This window comes from Triticum urartu, chromosome 3 (assembly GCF_003073215.2).
Source record: "Triticum urartu cultivar G1812 chromosome 3, Tu2.1, whole genome shotgun sequence".
In the NCBI taxonomy this organism is placed as follows: Eukaryota; Viridiplantae; Streptophyta; class Magnoliopsida; order Poales; family Poaceae; genus Triticum; species Triticum urartu.
Window position 1 is genome coordinate 95826881 of NC_053024.1, and position 21381 is coordinate 95848261.

Here is a 21381-nt window from a genome sequence, read left to right on the forward strand (position 1 = left end):
GACGACGAGCGTGGCGGGGTGTGGTGATGAAGAGGACGGCAGCGGCGGCGGGGTGGCTCCGGGCGGCGAGCAACGAGGTCGGGGGCGCGGCGCTGGAACGGCGGCCTCGGCACGGGGCGAGGAGGAGGCCGAGGCACGCGGGGCGATGGCGGCGTCCACGGAGAGTCGGCGGGGTCGGGATGAGGCCGACGGGGCGGCAGCGTTGTGGGGGGGGCGCGGGGCGTCGGCCCGATCCCGATCCAGAACTGGATCGGGGGGAGGGGGAGGGAGCGAGTGGGGCGAGCGGGGACGACGTCGACGTGGGGGAGCAGGCCGGTGGGGAAGGGCGCCGGCGAGGTCCAGGCGGGGAAGGGGAGGCGACGGCGTTTGGCGGCGATGAGGGCGAGGCGGCGGCGTCGAGCCCGATCCGATCTGGATCGGGGGAGAAGGGGGCGCGTCGTGGGGGGGGGGAAGTGGGTGGTGGCCGATTAGGGTTTCCCCCCTGGTGGGGGTTATGGAGGGGGGTAGCGGGCCGGCCGGCTGGGCCTGGGGGTTGGCCCAGTTGGGCCACGGCCCAGGGGGGTTTCTCTTTTTTTTTGGTTTTGTTTCCTGTTTTCCTTTTCTTTATTTCCTCTTCTGTTTTAAATCATTTTAAATTATTTAGGCATTTTATAAAAATGTGTTTGCTTCATTATAATTACCCTGGCATTTAACTGCACACTCCGAACATTTTAGTTTAATATTTTGAAACTTTTATAATTTAACTTTATTTTAATGTTTGAATTTGACTCGGTTTTGGCCTAACGGTAGATTATCAATAGTAACCGGGGTGACGTGGCATGATTATCGTTGGATTACTGTAGCTTGATTACCCGGGCGTTACAACTACGATCGAGATTCAATAAACCATTCATTTTAGGTGTAAGACCATTGAAGGTATTATTCAAATAAACAGAGTAACCATTATTCTCCTTAAATGAATAACCGTATTGCGATAGACATAATCCAATCATGTCTATGCTCAACGCAAACACCAAACTCGATGGTAGAGGGAGCATGCGATGCTTGATCATATCAACATTGAGAACACTTCCAACACATATCGTCAGCTCACCTTTAGCTAGTCTCTGTTTATTCCGTAGCTTTTATTTCGAGTTACTAACACTTAGCAACCGAACCGGTATCTAATACCCTGGTGCTACTAGGAGTACTAGTAAAGTACACATCAACATAATGTATATCCAATATACTTCTATCGACCTTGCCAGCCTTCTAATCTACCAAGTATCTAGGGTAATTCTGCTCCAGTGGCTGTTCCCTTTATTACAGAAGCACTTAGTCTCGGGTTTGGGTTCAACCTTGGGTTTCTTCACTAGAGCAGCACCTGAATTGCCGTTTTATGAAGTATCCCTTCGTGCCCTTGCCCTTCTTGAAACTAGTGGTTTCAACAACCATCAACAATTGATGCTCCTTCTTGCTTTCTACTTTTTGTGGTGTCAAACATCACGAACATCTCAAGGATCATCATACATGTCCCCGATATATTATAGTTCATCACGAAGCTCTAGCAGCTTGGTGGTAATGACTTCGGAGAAACATCACTATCTTATCTGGAAGATCAACTCCCACTTGATTCAAATGATTGTTGTACTCAGACAATCCGAGCACAAGCTCAACAATTGAGCTTTTCTCCTTAGTTTGCAGGTTAAGAAAATCATCGGAGGTCTTATACCTCTTGACGTGGGCACGAGCCTGAAATTCCAATTTCAGCCCTCAAAACATCTCATATGTTTCGTGACATTTCAAAAACGTCTTTGGTGCCTCAACTCTAAACCGTTTAACCGAACTATCATGTAGTTATCAAAACGTGTATGTCAGATGTTCACAACATCCACACACAACGTTCGAGGTTTAGCTCACTGAGCGGTGCATAAGGACATAAGCCTTCTAAGAAGCAATGAGGACAATCCTCAGTTTACGGACCTAGTCCGCATAATTGCTACTATCAACTTTCAACTAATTTTTCTCTAGGAACATATCTAAACAGTAGAACTGAAACGCGAGCTACGACATAACTTGCAAAATCCTTTTTGACTATGTTCAGGATAATTAAGTTCATCTTATGAACTCCCACTCAGATAGACATCCCTCTAGTCATCTAAGTGATTACATGATCCGAGTCAACTAGGCCGTGTCCGATCAACACGTGAGACGGACTAGTCAACGTCGGTGAACATCTTCATGTTGATCGTATCTTCTATACGACTCATGCTCGACCTTTCGGTCTTCTGTGTTCCGAGGCCATGTCTGTACATGCTAGGCTCGTCAAGTTAACCCTAAGTGTTTTTGCATGTGTAAAACTGTCTTACACCCGTTGTATGTGAATGTAAGGATCCATCACACCCGATTAACACGTGGTGCTTAGAAACGACGAACCGTAGCAACGGTGCACAGTTAGGGGAGAACACTTCTTGAAATTGTTGTAAGGGATCATCTTATTTACTACCGTCGTTCTAAGCAAATAAGATGTATAAACATGATAAACATCACATGCAATCAAATAGTGACATGATATGGCCAATATCATATTGCTCCTTTTGATCTCCATCTTCGGGGCTCCATGATCATCATCGTCACCGGCACGACACCATGATCTCCATCATCATGATCTCCATCATCGTGTCTTCTTGAAGTTGTCTCATCATTGACATGCAAGTCGTGATTCCCTTGACAAGAACATGATCAATCTCATACATCACATATATCATTCATCACATCCTTTTGGCCATATCACATCACATAGCATACCCTGCAAAAACAAGTTAGACGTCCTCTAATTGTTGTTTGCATGTTTTACGTGGCTGCTATGGGTTTCTAGCAAGAACGTTTCTTACCTACACAAAACCACAACGTGATATGCCAATTGCTATTTACCCTTCATAAGGACCCTTTTCATCGAATCCGATCCGACTAAAGTAGGAGAGACAGACACCCGCTAGCCACCTTATGCATCTAGTGCATGTCAGTCGATGGAACCAGTCTCACGTAAGAGTACGTGTAAGGTCGGTCCGGGCCGCTTCATCCCACGATGCCGCCGAATCAAGATAAGACTAGTAACGGCAAGCATATTGAACAAAATCAATGCCCACAACTACTTTGTGTTCTACTCGTGCATAGAATCTACGCAATAAACCTAACTCATGATGCCACTGTTGGGGAACGTAGCATAAATTCAAAAAATTTCCTACGTGTCACCAAGATCAATCTATGGAGAGACTAGCAACGAGGGGAAGGAGAGTGCATCTACATACCCTTGTAGATCGCTAAGCGGAAGCGTTCAAGTGAACGGGGTTGATGGAGTCGTACTCGTCGTGATTCAAATCACCGATGATCCTAGTGGCGAACGGACAGCACCTCCGCGTTCAACACACGTACAGCCCGGTGACGTCTCCCATGCCTTGATCCAGCAAGGAGAGAGGGAGAGGTTGAGGAAGAGTCCATCCAGCAGCAGCACAACGGCGTGGTGGTGGTGGAGGAGCGTGGCAATCCTGCAGGGCTTCGCAAAGCACCACGGGAGAGGAGAAGAACTTGGGAGAGAGGGAGGGGTTGCACCAAAGGCATAAGGTGTGTTTGAGAGGCCCTCCTACCCCACTATATATAGGGATCCCAAAGGGGGGTGCGCCAACCCCTAGGAGATCCAATCTCCAAGGGGGCGGCGGCCAGGGGAGGAGTCCTCCCCCCCCCCCCTAAGGCACCTAGGAGGTGCCTTCCCCTGATGGGACTCTTCCTTTAGGGTTTCCCCAGGCGCATGGGCCTCTTGGGGCTGGTGCCCTTGGCCCATGTACGCCAAGGCGCACCCCCTACAGCCCATGTGGCCCCCGGGGTACGTGGCCCCACCCGGTGGGCCCCCGGGACCCTTCCATTGGTCCCGGTACAATACCGATGACCCCGAAACTTGTCCCGATGGCCGAAACAGGACTTCCTATATATAAATCTTTACCTCCGGACCATTCCGGAACTCCTCGTGACGTCCGGGATCTCATCCGGGACTCCGAACAACATTCGGTAACCACATACAAGCTACCTTTATAACCCTAGCGTCATCGAACCTTAAGTGTGTAGACCCTACGGGTTCGGGAGACATGCAGACATGACCGAGACGTTCTCCGGTCAATAACCAACAGCGGGATCTGGATACCCATGTTGGCTCCCACATGTTCCATGAGGATCTCATCGGATGAACCACGATGTCAAGGACTTAATCAATCCCGTATACAATTCCCTTTGTCTAGCGGTATTGTACTTGCCCGAGATTCGATCATCGGTATCCCTATACCTTGTTCAATCTCGTTACCGGCAAGTCTCTTTACTCGTTCCGTAACACATCATCCCGTGATCAACTCCTTGATCACATTGCGCATATGATGATGTCCTATCGAGTGGGCCCAGAGATACCTCTCCGCTTACACGGAGTGACAAATCCCAGTCTCGATTCGTGCCAACCCAACAGACACTTTCGGAGATACCTGTAATGCACCTTTATAGTCACCCAGTTACGTTGTGACGTTTGATACACCCAAAGCATTCCTACGGTATCCGGGAGTTGTACAATCTCATGGTCTAAGGAAATGATACTTGACATTAGAAAAGCTTTAGCATACGAACTACACGATCTTTGTGCTAGGCTTAGGATTGGGTCTTGTCCATCACATCATTCTCCTAATGATGTGATCCTGTTATCAACGACATCCAATGTCCATGGTTAGGAAACCGTAACCATCTATTGATCAACGAGCTAGTCAACTAGAGGCTTACTAGGATCATCTTAAAATGCTATCGTCAATCAAAGCAAGATAAGATGCATAAAAGATAAACATCACATGCAATCAATATAAGTGATATGATATGGCCATCATCATCTTGTGCTTGTGATCTCCATCTTCGAAGCACCGTCATGATCACCATCGTCACCGGCGTGACACCTTGATCACCATCGTAGCATCGTTGTTGTCTCGCCAATCTTATGCTTCCACGACTATCGCTACCGCTTAGTGATAAAGTAAAGCATTACAACGTAGTTGCATTGCATACACTAAAGCGACAACCATATGGCTCCTGCCAGTTGCCGATAACTCGGTTACAAAACATGATCATCTCATACAATAAAATTTAGCATCATGTCTTGACCATATCACATCACAACATGCCCTGCAAAAACAAGTTAGACGTTCTCTACTTTGTTGTTGCAAGTTTTACGTGGCTGCTACGGGCTTAAGTAAGAACCAATCTTACCTACACATCAAAACCACAACGATAGTTTGTCAAGTTGGTGCTGTTTTAACCTTCGCAAGGACCGGGCGTAGCCACACTCGGTTCAACTAAAGTTGGAGAAACTGACTGACGGTGTCCTGGACTAGGGGGGTACTCACCACGTCGTCTCCCGATCTATTAGATTGGGCCGAGGACCCCCGTGGCCGTATACTCATGGGCCAGTTCGGACGGCTACCGCATACAAGGAAGATTCCACAAGACTTGGCGATCAAGACAAGGACTTCTCCCTACCGGCGTATTCGGCTAGGACTCTTGATATCCTAGGCCTCCGGTGCATTGTATAAACCGAGGCCAGGCTAGTCGATAGATATACAATATATACAACAATCATACCATAGGCTAGCTTGTAGGGTTTAGCCTCCTTGATCTTGTGGTAGATCTACTCTTGTACTATCCATATCATCAATATTAATCGAGCAGGACGTAGGTTTTACCTCCATCAAGAGGGCCCGAACCTGGGTAAAATATTGTGTCCCTTGTCTCCTGTTACCATCCGCCTAGACGCACAGTTCGGGACCCCCTACCCGAGAGCCGCCGGTTTTGACACCGACATTGGTGCTTTCATTGAGAGTTCCGCTGTGTGATCGACAAAAGGATCGATGGCTCGCCTGCAGATCAACTGCGACTTCGGCATCTTCATCACCAGCTCGACTGGTCACCTTGGTTCGACCAAGAATTGCGCCCCGTGTTCGGATCACCATGTCCGGACGAGGGCCTTCATCAAACATCAACTCTGATCTCTATCAAGATCACGGAGGAATCATCTATGGAGTTCGGGGGCTCAACGTCAACATTGCCCTCAAGCGACTGTGCTGTTTTTCTGGACAGCAAACTCGTATCTGCCACCACCACCTCCTCAAGTATCGCTTTGACGATCGCTTTGGTGGAATTGTGCGGAATTGAGTCTACAACAACCCTGCAAAATTTCGTCGAGTTCCGATGGAGAAATCTCTGGCAATCCACGATATACCGGAGCCCTGTCAAATCTGGACGGGAATTTGGATGAGTTTAGGGCGTGGTGTCCAGCTTCTATCTCGGACGTCCTTTGGAAGATCCAACCGTTGATCGGCTGCGGAATTCCTATATCTACCACCTCTCAAAATTTCGGCTCGATCCGACCGTCCAAACTCCGGGAACCTTCCGATTAGTGCATCACTTTTCGGATCTGTTTTGTGCGCGAAAACGAATCCGGCCCGAGTTCATCTTTTTTATGAACAGGATTTCGGACATCCCTTTTGAAGGAAGTTTTGTATGGGGTATTGTGTTTTGTTCCCGAACACATCCCACTAACTGTAAGATCTTTTGAACATGATCTTCAACATCATGCTGGTGTCAAACCAGTCCGGCAATATTACTCCACGGCTGCCGACCTGCGCTAGACACGGCGTCACTTTGTTGAGCCGAGCTCAACTTCTTCGGATCATCATCTCGGCAAGCCGAACTAGAGCCCGGCATCGCGAAGGATAAATCATCACCAACATCGCCGCCCCACAGATTACACGGAGCGGGCATACCGGCATCGCCGCACGGTCGCTTCATCAAGCCGGCATCGACCATGTCACGACCTGCATCGACAGGGCCGCACTATTGCTTCTTCAAGCTGGTGTCCATCACGCCGACCTACTTCGACTCATCGGCTGGCATCGAGGCTTCGACATCTTGGCTGGACCGGGGGCTTCGCCATCTCTTCATCAACCTACTCCGGACACTTCGGCGTCACTAGCCGACCAGCTCCGTCACGTTAGCTGGGCCGAGGGCTTTGCCTCGGCGAGTCAACCTTTACCAGCATTGCCATGCCGTCGTTTTATCACCCATCAGGCAATGGGTGTGCGGAGCGGGTCCCAATTTTAGGAATCACCTTCCTTCGGATTGCTACAACAAATAAACCAGGTGCTATTAATCCCAGTATTTTTTGCTTGTTTGGGTTCATTTTTCCCAAGGAATTATTACTCTGGTTTGTCCGTCATATGTACACAGGTCTATCAAATGGTGGCTGCATCAACGACAGTCGCATGGTGGTTCGGTCAATTTCCGTACATAGTCCGGCGAACACCGCACTCGGAGCTCGGACCGACCTGTGAATTCAGGCTTTGCCACGCCTTTACTGCATCACGCCGACACCCTGCATCGACTTGACTTCGGCGCCAGGTCATATTTCTTTTATTACTCACTTTGCATAAATTATTTATTATGCAACGATTTTTTTTAATTATCATTATTACTATTATCTCCGGTCTGCACTATTTTTGTGCACAGGAAAATGATCCGGGGACTTCGGCGTCACTCTGCCGGTCTGCATTGATCGTGCTATGTCACCACTTCGGCGTGTCAAGCTCTCCGCTCCGCCACCTCGGGACCGGCTTGAGGGATGGAACCTTGCCCCGCATCAAGCTTGGACCGCGTCATCAATACCGAACACATTAACCAGCTAAGTCGCTTTCATGCTCAAAGCTTTAATTTCTAACTTGCGTTCGGTTCGACCAAGCATTATACTTTTTTGGAAAAAAGTTGCTTCTAAAAAATTTCCTTGTCCAAACTTTGTTTGTGACGCATAAATTCAAATACCCCGTTTACTTGGGGGCTTCCTTTATGAAGCTTTTCCTGTTGCATATGATTATACTTGTACGGCTTCGTTCCTTGTTCGTGTATTACGCCACAATATGCACCACATTGACTTAAGCGATTTGCAAGCTGGGTTGCCTCGCTCCTGTGTTTACCCCTACGTTCCCGATTGTTCGGCTAGGGAGTAAAGGGAGCACCTCTGTGATTGTCACGATCCGGTCACCCAAGCCGGACCTCAGACTGGGTGAAGCCGAAAGCTAGCGCTCTTATAGTTATTCAATGATGGTCGGCACACAACGGAACTCATGAGTACAAAAAATCTATTGCACAAGTCTCATAATAACAATGAGCACCGAAGAAACTCTATCAAGTGGGAGAATGAAGGAAATATGCCCTAGAGGCAATAATAAAGTTATTATTTATTTCCTTATATCATGATAAATGGTTATTATTCATGCTAGAATTGTATTAACCGGAAACATAATACATGTGTGAATACATAGACAAACAGAGTGTCACTAGTATGCCTCTACTTGACTAGCTCGTTAATCAAAGATGGTTATGTTTCCTAACCATGGACAAAGTTGTTATTTGATTAACGAGGTCACATCATTAGTTGAATGATCTTATTGACATGACCCATTCCATTAGCTTAGCACCCGATCGTTTAGTATGTTGCTATTGCTTTCTTCATGACTTATACATGTTCCTATGACTATGAGATTATGCAACTCCCGTTTGCCGGAGGAACACTTTGTGTGCTACCAAATCACAACGTAACTGGGTGATTATAAAGGAGCTCTACAGGTGTCTCCAAAGATGTTGGGTTGGCGTATTTCGAGATTAGGATTTGTCACTCCGATTGTCGGAGAGGTATCTCTGGGCCCTCTCGGTAATGCACATCACATAAGCCTTGCAAGCATTAACTAATGAGTTAGTTGCAGATGATGTATTACGGAACGAGTAAAGAGACTTGCCGGTAACGAGATTGAACTAGGTATTGGATACCGACGATCGAATCTCGGGCAAGTAACATACCGATGACAAAGGGAACAACGTATGTTGTTATGCGGTCTGACCGATAAAGATCTTCGTAGAATATGTAGGAGCCAATATGGGCATCCCAGGTCCCGCTATTGGTTATTGACCGGAGACGTGTCTCGGTCATGTCTACATTGTTCTCGAACCGTAGGGTCCGCACGCTTAAGGTTACGATGACAGTTATATTATGAGTTTATGCATTTTGATGTACCGAAGGTTGTTCGGAGTCCCGGATGTGATCACGGACATGACGAGGAGTCTCGAAATGCTCGAGACGTAAAGATTGATATATTGGAAGCCTATGTTTGGATATCGGAATGTTCCGGGTGAAATCGGGATTTTACCGGAATACCGGGAGGGTTACCGGAACCCCCCGGGAGCTATATGGGCCATAGTGGGCCTTAGTGGAAAAGAGAAGGGGCTGCCCTTAGATGGGCTGCGCGCCTCCCCCTTCCCCTAGTCCTATTAGGACTAGGAGAGGTGGCCGGCCCCCTCCTCCTCTTTTCCCCCTCCGAGAATCCTATTCCGACTAGGATTGGGGGGGGGGGGGAATCCTACTCCCAGAGGGAGTAGGACTCTCCTGCGCCCTCCTCCTTGGCCGGCCAGCCTCCCCCCCTCTACTCCTTTATATACGGAGGCAGGGGCACCTCTAGACACACAAGTTGATCCACGTGATCTATTCCTTAGCCGTGTGCGGTGCCCCCTGCCACCATATTCCTCGATAATACTGTAGCGGAGTTTAGGCGAAGCCCTGCTGCTGTAGTACATCAAGATCTTCACCACGCCGTCGTGCTGACGGAACGCTTCCCCGACACTTTGCTGGATCGGAGTCCGGGGATCGTCATCGAGCTGAACGTGTGCTCGAACTCGGAGGTGCCGTAGTTTCGGTGCTTGATCGGTTGGATCATGAAGACGTACGACTACTTCCTCTACGTCGTGTCATCGCTTCCGCAGTCGGTCTGCGTTGGGTACATAGACAACACTCTCCCCCTTGTTGCCATGCATCACATGATCTTGCGTGTGCGTAGGAAAATTTTTGAAATTACTACGAAACCCAACAGTGGCATCCGAGCCTATGTTATTTATGTTGATGTTATATGCACGAGTAGAACACAAGTGAGTTGTGGACGATACAAGTCATACTGCCTACTAGCATGTCATACTTTGGTTCGGCGGTATTGTTGGACGAGACGACTCGGACCAACCTTACGCGTACGCTTACGCGAGACCGGTTCCCTCGACGTGCTTTGCACATAGATGGCTTGCGGGCGACTGTCTCTCCAACTTTAGTTGAACCAAGTATGGCTACGCCCGGTCCTTGCGAAGGTTAAAATGGAGTCTATTTGACAAACTATCGTTGTGGTTTTGATGCGTAGGTGAGATTGGTTCTTACTTAAGCCCGTAGCAGCCACGTAAAACATGCAACAACAAAGTAGAGGACGTCTAACTTGTTTTTGCAGGGCATGTTGTGATGTGATATGGTCAAGACATGATGCTGAATTTTATTGTATGAGATGATCATGTTTTGTAACCGAGTTATCGGCAACTGGCAGGAGCCATATGGTTGTCGCTTTATTGTATGCAATGAAATCGCGATGTAATGCTTTACTTTATTACTAAGCGGTAGTGATAGTCGTGGAAGCATAAGCTTGGCGAGACGACAACGATGCTACGATGGAGATCAAGGTGTCACGCCGGTGACGATGGTGATCACGACGGTGCTTCGGAGATGGAGATCACAAGCACAAGATGATGATGGCCATATCATATCACTTATATTGATTGCATGTGATGTTTATCTTTTTATGCATCTTATCTTGCTTTGATTGACGGTAGCATTATAAGATGATCTCTCACTAAATTATCAAGAAGTGTTCTCCCTGAGTATGCACCGTTGCCAAAGTTCGTCGTGCCCAAACACCACGTGATGATCGGGTGTGATAAGCTCTACGTCCATCTACAACGGGTGCAAGCCAGTTTTGCACACGCAGAATACTCGGGTTAAACTTGACGAGCCTAGCATATGCAGATATGGCCTCGGAACACGGAGACCGAAAGGTCGAGCGTGAATCATATAGTAGATATGATCAACATAACGATGTTCACCATTGAAAACTACTCCATCTCACGTGATGATCGGTTATGGTTTAGTTGATTTGGATCACGTGATCAATTAGAGGATTAGAGGGATGTCTATCTAAGTGGGAGTTCTTTAATTAATTTGATTAACTAAACTTAAATTTATCATGAAACTTAGTACCTGATTAGTATCTTGCTTGTTTGTGTTTGATTGTAGATAGATGGCTCGTGCTGTTGTTCCGTTGAATTTTAATGCGTTCCTTGAGAAAGCAAAGTTGAAAGATGATGGTAGCAATTACACGGACTGGGTCCGTAACTTGAGGATTATCCTCATTGCTGCATAGAAGAATTACGTCCTGGAAGCACCGCTGGGTGCCAGGCCTGCTGCAGGAGCAACGCCGGATGTTATGAACGTCTGGCAGAGCAAAGCTGATGACTACTCGATAGTTCAGTGTGCCATGCTTTACGGCTTAGAATCGGGACTCCAACGACGTTTTGAACGTCATGGAGCATATGAGATGTTCCAGGAGTTGAAGTTAATATTTCAAGCAAATGCCCGGATTGAGAGATATGAAGTCTCCAATAAGTTCTATAGCTGCAAGATGGAAGAGAACAGTTCTGTCAGTGAGCATATACTCAAAATTGTCTGGGTATAATAATCACTTGATTCAATTGGGAGTTAATCTTCCAGATGATTGCGTCATTGACAGAATTCTTCAATCACTGCCACCAAGCTACAAGAGCTTCGTGATGAACTATAATATGCAAGGGATGAACAAGACTATTCCCGAGCTCTTCGCGATGCTGAAAGCTGCGGAGGTAGAAATCAAGAAGGAGCATCAAGTGTTGATGGTCAACAAGACCACTAGTTTCAAGAAAAAGGGCAAAGGGAAGAAGAAGGGGAACTTCAAAAAGAACGGCAAGCAAGTTGCTGCTCAAGAGAAGAAACCCAAACCTGGACCTAAGCCTGAAACTGAGTGCTGCTATTGTAAGCAGACTGGTCACTGGAAGCGGAACTGCCCCAAGTATTTGGCGGATAAGAAGGATGGCAAGGTGAACAAAGGTATATGTGATATACATGTTATTGATGTGTACCTTACTAGAGCTCGCAGTAGCACCTGGGTATTTGATACTGGTTCTATTGCTAATATTTGCAACTCGAAACAGGGACTACAGAATAAGCGGGCACTGGCAAAGGACGAGGTGATGATGCGCGTGGGAAACGGTTCCAAAGTCGATGTGATCGCGGTCGGCACGCTACCTCTACATCTACCTTCGGGATTAATATTAGACCTAAATAATTGTTATTTGGTGCCAGCGTTGAGCATGAACATTATATCTGGATCTTGTTTAATGCGAGACGGTTATTCATTTAAATCAGAGAATAATGGTTGTTCTATTTATATGAGTAATATCTTTTATGGTCATGCACCCTTGAAGAGTGGTCTATTCTTATTGAATCTCGATAGTAGTAATACACATATTCATAATGTTGAAGCCAAAAGATGCAGAGTTGATAATGAAAGTGCAACTTATTTGTGGCACTGTCGTTTAGGTCATATCGGTATAAAGCGCATGAAGAAACTCCATACTGATGGACTTTTGGAACCACTTGATTATGAATCACTTGGTACTTGCGAACCGTGCCTCATGGGCAAGATGACTAAAACACCGTTCTCCGGTACTATGGAGAGAGCAACAGATTTGTTGGAAATCATACATACCGATGTATGTGGTCCGATGAATATTGAGGCTCGTGGCGGATATCGTTATTTTCTCACCTTCACAGATGATTTAAGCAGATATGGGTATATCTACTTAATGAAACATAAATCTGAAACATTTGAAAAGTTCAAAGAATTTCAGAGTGAAGTTGAAAATCATCGTAACAAGAAAATAAAGTTTCTACGATCTGATCGTGGAGGAGAATATTTGAGTTACGAGTTTGGTGTACAGTTGAAAAACTGTGGAATAGTTTCGCAACTCACGCCACCCGGAACACCACAGCGTAATGGTGTGTCCGAACGTCGTAATCGTACTTTACTAGATATGGTGCGATCTATAATGTCTCTTACTAATTTACCGCTATCATTTTGGGGTTATGCTTTAGAGACGGCCGCATTCACGTTAAATAGGGCACCATCAAAATCCGTTGAGACGACGCCTTATGAACTGTGGTTTGGCAAGAAACCAAAGTTGTCGTTTCTTAAAGTTTGGGGCTGCGATGCTTATGTGAAAAAGCTTCAACCTGATAAGCTCGAACCCAAATCGGAGAAATGTGTCTTCATAGGATACCCAAAGGAGACTGTTGGGTACACCTTCTATCACAGATCCAAAGGCAAGACATTCGTTGCCAAGAATGGATCCTTTCTAGAGAAGGAGTTTCTCTCGAAAGAAGTGAGTGGGAGGAAAGTAGAACTTGATGAGGTAACTGTACCTGCTCCCTTACTGGAAAGTAGTACATCACAGAAAACTGTTTCAGTGACACCTACACCAGTTAGTGAGGAAGCCAATGATAATGATCATGAAACTTCCGATCAAGATACTACTGAACCTCGTAGATCAACCAGAGTAAGATCCGCACCAGAGTGGTACGGTAATCCTGTTCTGCAAGTCATGCTACTAGATCATGATGAACCTACGAACTATGAAGAAGCGATGGTGAGCCAGATTCCGCAAAGTGGCTTGAAGCCATGAAATCTGAGATGGGATCCATGTATGAGAACAAAGTATGGACTTTGGTTGACTTGCCCGATGATCGGCAAGCAGTTAAAAATAAATGGATCTTTAAGAAGAAGACTGACGCTGATGGTAATGTTATTGTCTACAAAGCTCGACTTGTCGCAAAAGGTTTTCGGCAAGTTCAAGGGATTGACTACGATGAGACCTTCTCACCCGTAGCGATGCTTAAGTCCGTCCGAATCATGTTAGCGATTGCCGCATTTTATGATTATGAAATTTGGCAGATGGATGTCAAAACTGCATTCCTGAATGGATTTCTGGAAGAAGAGTTGTATATGATACAACCGGAAGGTTTTGTCGATCCAAAGGGAGCTAACAAAGTGTGCAAGCTCCAGCGATCCATTTATGGACTGGTGCAAGCCTCTCGGAGTTGGAATAAACGTTTTGATAGTGTGATCAAAGCATTTGGTTTTATACAGACTTTTGGAGAAGCCTGTATTTACAAGAAAGTGAGTGGGAGCTCTGTAGCATTTCTGATATTATATGTGGATGACATATTGCTGATTGGAAATGATATAGAATTTCTAGATAGCATAAAGGGACACTTGAATAAAAGTTTTTCAATGAAAGACCTCGGTGAAGCTGCTTACATATTAGGCATTAAGATCTATAGAGATAGATCAAGACGCTTAATTGGACTTTCACAAACAACATACCTTGACAAAATTTTGAAGAAGTTCAAAATGGATCAAGCAAAGAAAGGATTCTTGCCTGTGTTACAAGGTGTGAAGTTGAGTAAGACTCAATGCCCGACCACTGCAGAAGATAGAGAGAATATGAAAGATGTTCCCTATGCATTCAGCCATAGGCTCTATCATGTATGCAATGTTGTGTACCAGACCTGATGTGTGCCTTGCTATAAGTTTAGCAGGGAGGTACCAAAGTAATCCAGGAGTGGATCAGTGGACAGCGGTCAAGAACATCCTGAAATACCTGAAAAGGACTAAGGATATGTTTCTCGTATATGGAGGTGACAAAGAGCTCATCGTAAAAGGTTACGTTGATGCAAGCTTTGACACTGATCCGGACGATTCTAAATCGCAAACCGGATACGTGTTTACATTAAACAGTGGAGCTGTCAGTTGGTGCAGTTCTAAACAAAGCGTCGTAGCAGGATCTACATGTGAAGCGGAGTACATAGCTGCTTCGGAAGCAGCGAACGAAGGAGTCTGGATGAAGGAGTTCATATCCGATCTAGGTGTCATACCTAATGCATCGGGTCCAATGAAAATCTTTTGTGACAATACTGGTGCAATTGCCTTGGCAAAGGAATCCAGATTTCACCAAAAGGACAACACATCAAGAGACGCTTCAATTCCATCCGGATCTAGTCCAGGTGGGAGACATAGAGATTTGCAAGATACATACGGATCTGAATGTTGCAGACCCGTTGACTAAGCCTCTTCCACGAGCAAAAACATGATCAGCACCAAGGCTCCATGGGTGTTAGAATCATTACAGTGTAATCTAGATTATTGACTCTAGTGCAAGTGGGAGACTGAAGGAAATATGCCCTAGAGGCAATAATAAAGTTATTATTTATTTCCTTATAATCATGATAAATGTTTATTATTCATGCTAGAATTGTATTAACCGGAAACATAATACATGTGTGAATACATAGACAAACAAAGTGTCACTAGTATGCCTCTACTTGACTAGCTCGTTAATCAAAGATGGTTATGTTTCCTGACCATGAACAATGAGTTGTTATTTGATTAACGAGGTCACATCATTAGTTGAATGATCTGATTGACATGACCCATTCCATTAGCTTAGCACCCGATCGTTTAGTATGTTGCTATTGCTTTCTTCATGACTTATACATGTTCCTATGACTATGAGATTTTGCAACTCCCGTTTACCGGAGGAACACTTTGGGTGCTACCAAACGTCACAACGTAACTGGGTGATTATAAAGGAGCATTACAGGTGTCTCCAAAGGTAGATGTTGGGTTGGCGTCTTTCGAGATTAGGATTTGTCACTCCGATTGTCGGAGAGGTATCTCTGGGCCCTCTTGGTAATGCACATCACATAAGCCTTGCAAGCATTACAACTAATGAGTTAGTTGCGAGATGATGTATTACGGAACGAGTAAAGAGACTTGCCGGTAACGAGATTGAACTAGGTATTGGATACCGACGATCGAATCTCGGGCAAGTAACATACCGATGACAAAGGGAACAACGTATGTTGTTATGCGGTCTGACCGATAAAGATCTTCGTAGAATATGTAGGAGCCAATATGGGCATCCAGGTCCCGCTATTGGTTATTGACCGGAGACGTGTCTCGGTCATGTCTACATTGTTCTCGAACCCGTAGGGTCCGCACGCTTAAGGTTACGATGACAGTTATATTATGAGTTTATGCATTTTGATGTACCGAATGTTGTTCGGAGTCCCGGATGTGAGCATGGACATGACGAGGAGTCTCGAAATGGTCGAGACATAAAGATTGATATATTGGAAGCCTATGTTTGGATATCGGAAGTGTTCCGGGTGAAATCGGGATTTTACCAGAATACCGGGAGGGTTACCGGAACCCCCGGGAGCTATATGGGCCATAGTGGGCCTTAGTGGAAAAGAGAAGGGGCTGCCCTAGATGGGCTGCGCGCCTCCCCCTTCCCCTAGTCCTATTAGGACTAGGAGAGGTGGCCGGCCCCCTCCTCCTCTTTTCCCCCTCCGCGAATCCTATTCCGACTAGGATTGGGGGGGGGGAATCCTACTCCCAGAGGGAGTAGGACTCTCCTGCGCCCTCCTCCTTGGCCGGCCAGCCTCCCCCCCTCTACTCCTTTATATACGGAGGCAGGGGGCACCTTTAGACACACAAGTTTATCCACGTGATCTATTCCTTAGCCGTGTGCGGTGCCCCCTGCCACCATATTCCTCGATAATACTGTAGCGGAGTTTAGGTGAAGCCCTGCTGCTGTAGTACATCAAGATCGTCACCACGCCGTCGTGCTGACGGAACTCTTCCCCGACACTTTGCTGGATCGGAGTCCGGGGATCGTCATCGAGCTGAACGTGTGCTCGAACTCGGAGGTGCCGTAGTTTCGGTGCTTGATCGGTTGGATCGTGAAGACGTACGACTACTTCCTCTACGTCGTGTCATCGCTTCCGCAGTCGGTCTGCGTTGGGTACGTAGACAACACTCTCCCCCTTGTTGCTATGCATCACATGATCTTGCGTGTGCGTAGGAAATTTTTTGAAATTACTACGAAACCCAACACTATTTTCTTCGAAGATGCTTCTTACTCTTCGCAGTAATATAGCATAAGTTCCCTGAGCGCGCTTTGTCTATTACAGCCTTATGGCCTGATTTCCTGGTTATTGGAAACACCGTCGATATTCTCGACCGATGGAGTACATAACACTTTTCGGTCCTTAACCGAAGAGGGAGAAGCCGACGGTCGGTTAAGACGCGCTTAAAGTTTGGTTGAACATAGATATGATATAAGTACTTCGGTACATGCAATCATTCTTCTACCCAAGTCACTTGGGGGCTCTTAAGTTTATTTGAGCCGTTTTATAATAAGTGTTCTTCTTCTCAGTCATTGCAAAGTTCTATTATTATTATTTATCACGCCTTTTTTCGACGCGAGTGTGCGGTCACTAGCCGGGGAGCCTAATTTCTCTCTCAAAGCCGCTAGAGTTTAGTTTGCTAAACTGGCCTAATGAGAAGTACTCCGCCCTCGGGATAGGAGGTTGAAGCCGTAGGCTGACCCGCTCGAAGTCTTGAGATAGGATGTGTCATGTTAAAGGACGATAGAAGCACTTCTTTTTTCTAAGACCAATTTTCGGATTGGCACCGAACACTTGATCTTGTTCGGATGTCATGTTTTTACTGACGTTTCTTGGTTTTCCAAGATTTTTGGCACTTTTAAACTATTTGTGCTTTTCCAGCATTAGTCTCGCAGTGCAACGCCGGACACCTTTAGGGATTCGGCAAAAACATTCTCAGATATTGCTATATATGCATCGGTTTCGAATTGTGTCTTCGGTCAATAGTTGGGTTGCCCGGCTCCTGCACTTGCTTCCTACGTTCTGTTTTGTTCGGCTAGGCGTGCAAAGGGAGAACCACTGCGATTGTGCTTCCAGCTCACATGGTTAAGCACCTCAGTGGAGAAAGCCAAAAACTGACTTTCACAATAAGCGTAAACTGGTCAGCGATCCGATGACTATGTTAAATGATGGGCCGTTCATAACATTGGCCGAAGTGTTTACGGCTTGACCCGGCTGTCGCCGAACACTACCGGGGGCTATTAACTGGCCTCCCAAACTAAATCCTCAATATTTTGCTCTTACATTGGAGCTGAGGTTTAATGATCATGCTTAGCATGACAACCCAAAGAAAGGAACCGATAGCGGGACTATTTTCTTTGGAATACATTTCTTGTGTTAAACAGTAATATAACATATCTCTCTGCGTACCTTTGTTTATAAAACCATGTGGCCAGATTGCCTTGTTTGTCGTAAATCTTTACCCTCATAAAGGCTTTATAAAGTAGGACAAACACTCCTCGGCTACTGGCCAAGGAGGTGGAAGCCGATGGTCGGTCAACAAAGTTTTGTACAATGCGGATCCGAGCATTAATGATGTAAAGTACTTGGATACATAGAGTCATTACACATAATTTGTGATTTTACTATGGATATTGATCCTTAATTCGGCCAGCCGTTCCCGCATTAAGGCTCGGGGGCTACTGGGCTTCGGGCTTATTATTTACAAATATTAAAGGGGCACATCGATCCCCTGATCTGGTGTTGCCACCCGACCAGTGTCTCGGGGGCTACTGCATTGCTTGTCCAATGCAGAAAATTTTATGTGCAATATAGTTTCCGAGGAGATTTTGATCCTCAGGTTGGTCGGCCGCACCCAACCTGAGTCTTGAGGACTGAGCACGCCGCTTTTGTGTCCCGAAGTATTCTGCCAAGTTAGGACTTGATCCTCAGGCCGATTTTGCAAACCAACCTGAGTCTCAGCGGCTACTGGGATCAGCGGTCTTATGTCATCCTTCATGTGCATCTCGGGTTTTAGACCGATACACACCTTGAAGGCTACTGGCTATATATCTCGGCAGAGAATAAATTGCACCAATAAAAAATATTGACAAAAAATCGGCCCATAGTCGGGGTGATGCACCACCTCGGAAGCAGTCCGGCATAAAGCTCGGGCGCTAGTGGCTGGCTCCATAGAGGGCATTTCCGGCATTAAGCTCGGCTAAACTCCTTCAACTTTTTTGAACCAAGATGATATGACACCTAGGATAGAGTCCGGCATTGGAGCCTGGACACAGTCCGGCGTTGGAGCTCGGATATATTTCGGCGTTGGAGCTCGGATATACAGTCCGGCGTTGGAGCTCGGATACATAGTCCGGCGTTGGAGCTCGGATACATTCCGGCGCTAGAGCTGGGAAGCGGTCCGGCGTTGGTGCTCGGCTGCAAAAGATACCTCGAATGCAGTCCGGCGTTGGAGCTCAGACACAAGAGGACCCTGCCTCCCGGGAACAACTTCAAACCCAAGGTGTGGCATAAAAATAAACAAGGCGTTGATAAAGGCCGGAAACTTAAAGGGGCTCCTCGGATACCCGACGTGTAAACTCGTCGAATGCATTTCGGCGATCCTCAAGATCGAAGATAAAGAAGATTTGTTGAACCAGTTTTCAAGACCGGCAACCGAAGATGAAGAACAGTTCGGAAGAATCGAGGAGCGTCCCTAACTTGAAGACCGGTTCAGGGGGCTACTGACGGTGTCCTGGACTAGGGGGTACTCACCACGTCGTCTAACGATCTATTAGATTGGGCCGAGGACCCCCGTGGCCGTATACTCATGGGCCAGTTCGGACGGCTACCGCATACAAGGAAGATTCCACAAGACTTGGCGATCAAGACAAGGACTTCTCCCCACCGGCGTATTCGGCTAGGACTCTTGTTATCCTAGGCCTCCGGTGCATTATATAAACCGAGGCCAGACTAGTAGATAGATATACAATATATACAACAATCATACCATAGGCTAGCTTCTAGGGTTTAGCCTCCTTTATCTTGTGGTAGATCTACTCTTGTACTACCCATATCATCAATATTAATCGAGCAGGACGTAAGGTTTTACCTCCATCAAGAGGGCCCGAACCTGGGTAAAACATTGTGTCCCTTGTCTCCTATTACCATCCGCCTAGACGCACAGTTCGGGACCCCCTACCCGAGATCCACCGGTTATGACACCGACACTGACACCCGCTAGCCACCTTTGTGCAAAGCACGTCGGGAGAACCGGTCTCGCATAAGCGTACGCGTAATGTCGGTCCGGGCCGCTTCGTCCAACAATACCGCCGAACCAAAGTATGACATGCTGGTAAGCAGTATGACTTATATCGCCCACAACTCACTTGTGTTCTACTCGTGCATATAACATCAACACATAAAACCTAGGCTCGGATGCCACTGTTGGTGAAAGTGCGTTATATCGACTAGAGGGGGGGTGAATAGGCGATTTTTATGAAAGTCTTCAAAACTTGGAGTTATGAAGACAAACAGTGAAGATTATGCCTATTACTATGCAGCGGAAGTTAGATTACACTAGGCCAGCCATGGTCATGTATTCAATAGAGTGAAAGCACAGTGACAAACAGCTTCAGTGTAATAAGGATCAAGTAGGAAGAAGTTATGAAGCCAAACAGATCATGCATTCACGTTGTGAAGACAAATGATAAAGCAAGCACGCAATGACTTCACAATGAGTAACAGCAAGAGAAGGAAGTGAAGATGAAACCAGTGACTCGTTGAAGACAATGATATGTTGGACCAGTTCCAGTTGCTGTGACAACTGTACGTCTGGTTGGAGCGGCTAGGTATTTAAACCTTAGGACACACAGTCCCGGACACCCAGTCCTGAACACACAGTTCAGGACACCAAGTCCTCACCGTAATCTCCTTGAGCTAAGGTCACTTAGTCCTCGCCCAATCACTCTGGTAAGTCTTCAAGGTAGACTCCCCAAACCTTCACAGACTTCGTTCACTGGCAATCCACAATGTCTCTTGGATGCTCTGAACGCGACGCCTAACCGTCTGGAGGATTCACAGTCCTCAAGTGTAATAAGTCTTCAGATCACACAGACAAGAAGACTTAAGTGATGCCCAATTTACTCTGGCTCTGGGTGGTTAGGGATTTTCTCCTCACTAGGAATTTTCTCTCAAAGGCTTCGAGGTGGGTTGCTCTCAAACGACAAAAGCCGTGCACTGAAATCTGAGCAGCCAACCGTTTATGGTTGTGGGGGTGGGCTATTTATAGCCACTTGGCAACCCGACCTGATTTGTCCGAAATGACCCTGGGTCACTAAGGAACTGACACGTGTCTCAACGGTCATATTTCGAACTCTCATGGCAACTTTACTTGGGCTACAAGCAAAGCTGACTTGTCCGGCTCTGGACAAGATTTGCTCTCATTGTCTTCACTCGAAGACATAGGTTTTTGATTTAGGCATCACTTAAGTCATTCTGACTTGTTCTCCTGTACCCCACTTAACAGTACGGTGGTTCCTATGACTCAACAAAAATAAAAAGAACTACGAAAGATCTAAGTCTTCGAGTTCCATAGGCTTCATAACGTGTCTTCTGTTGTCATAGTCTTCAATGTGAATATCTTC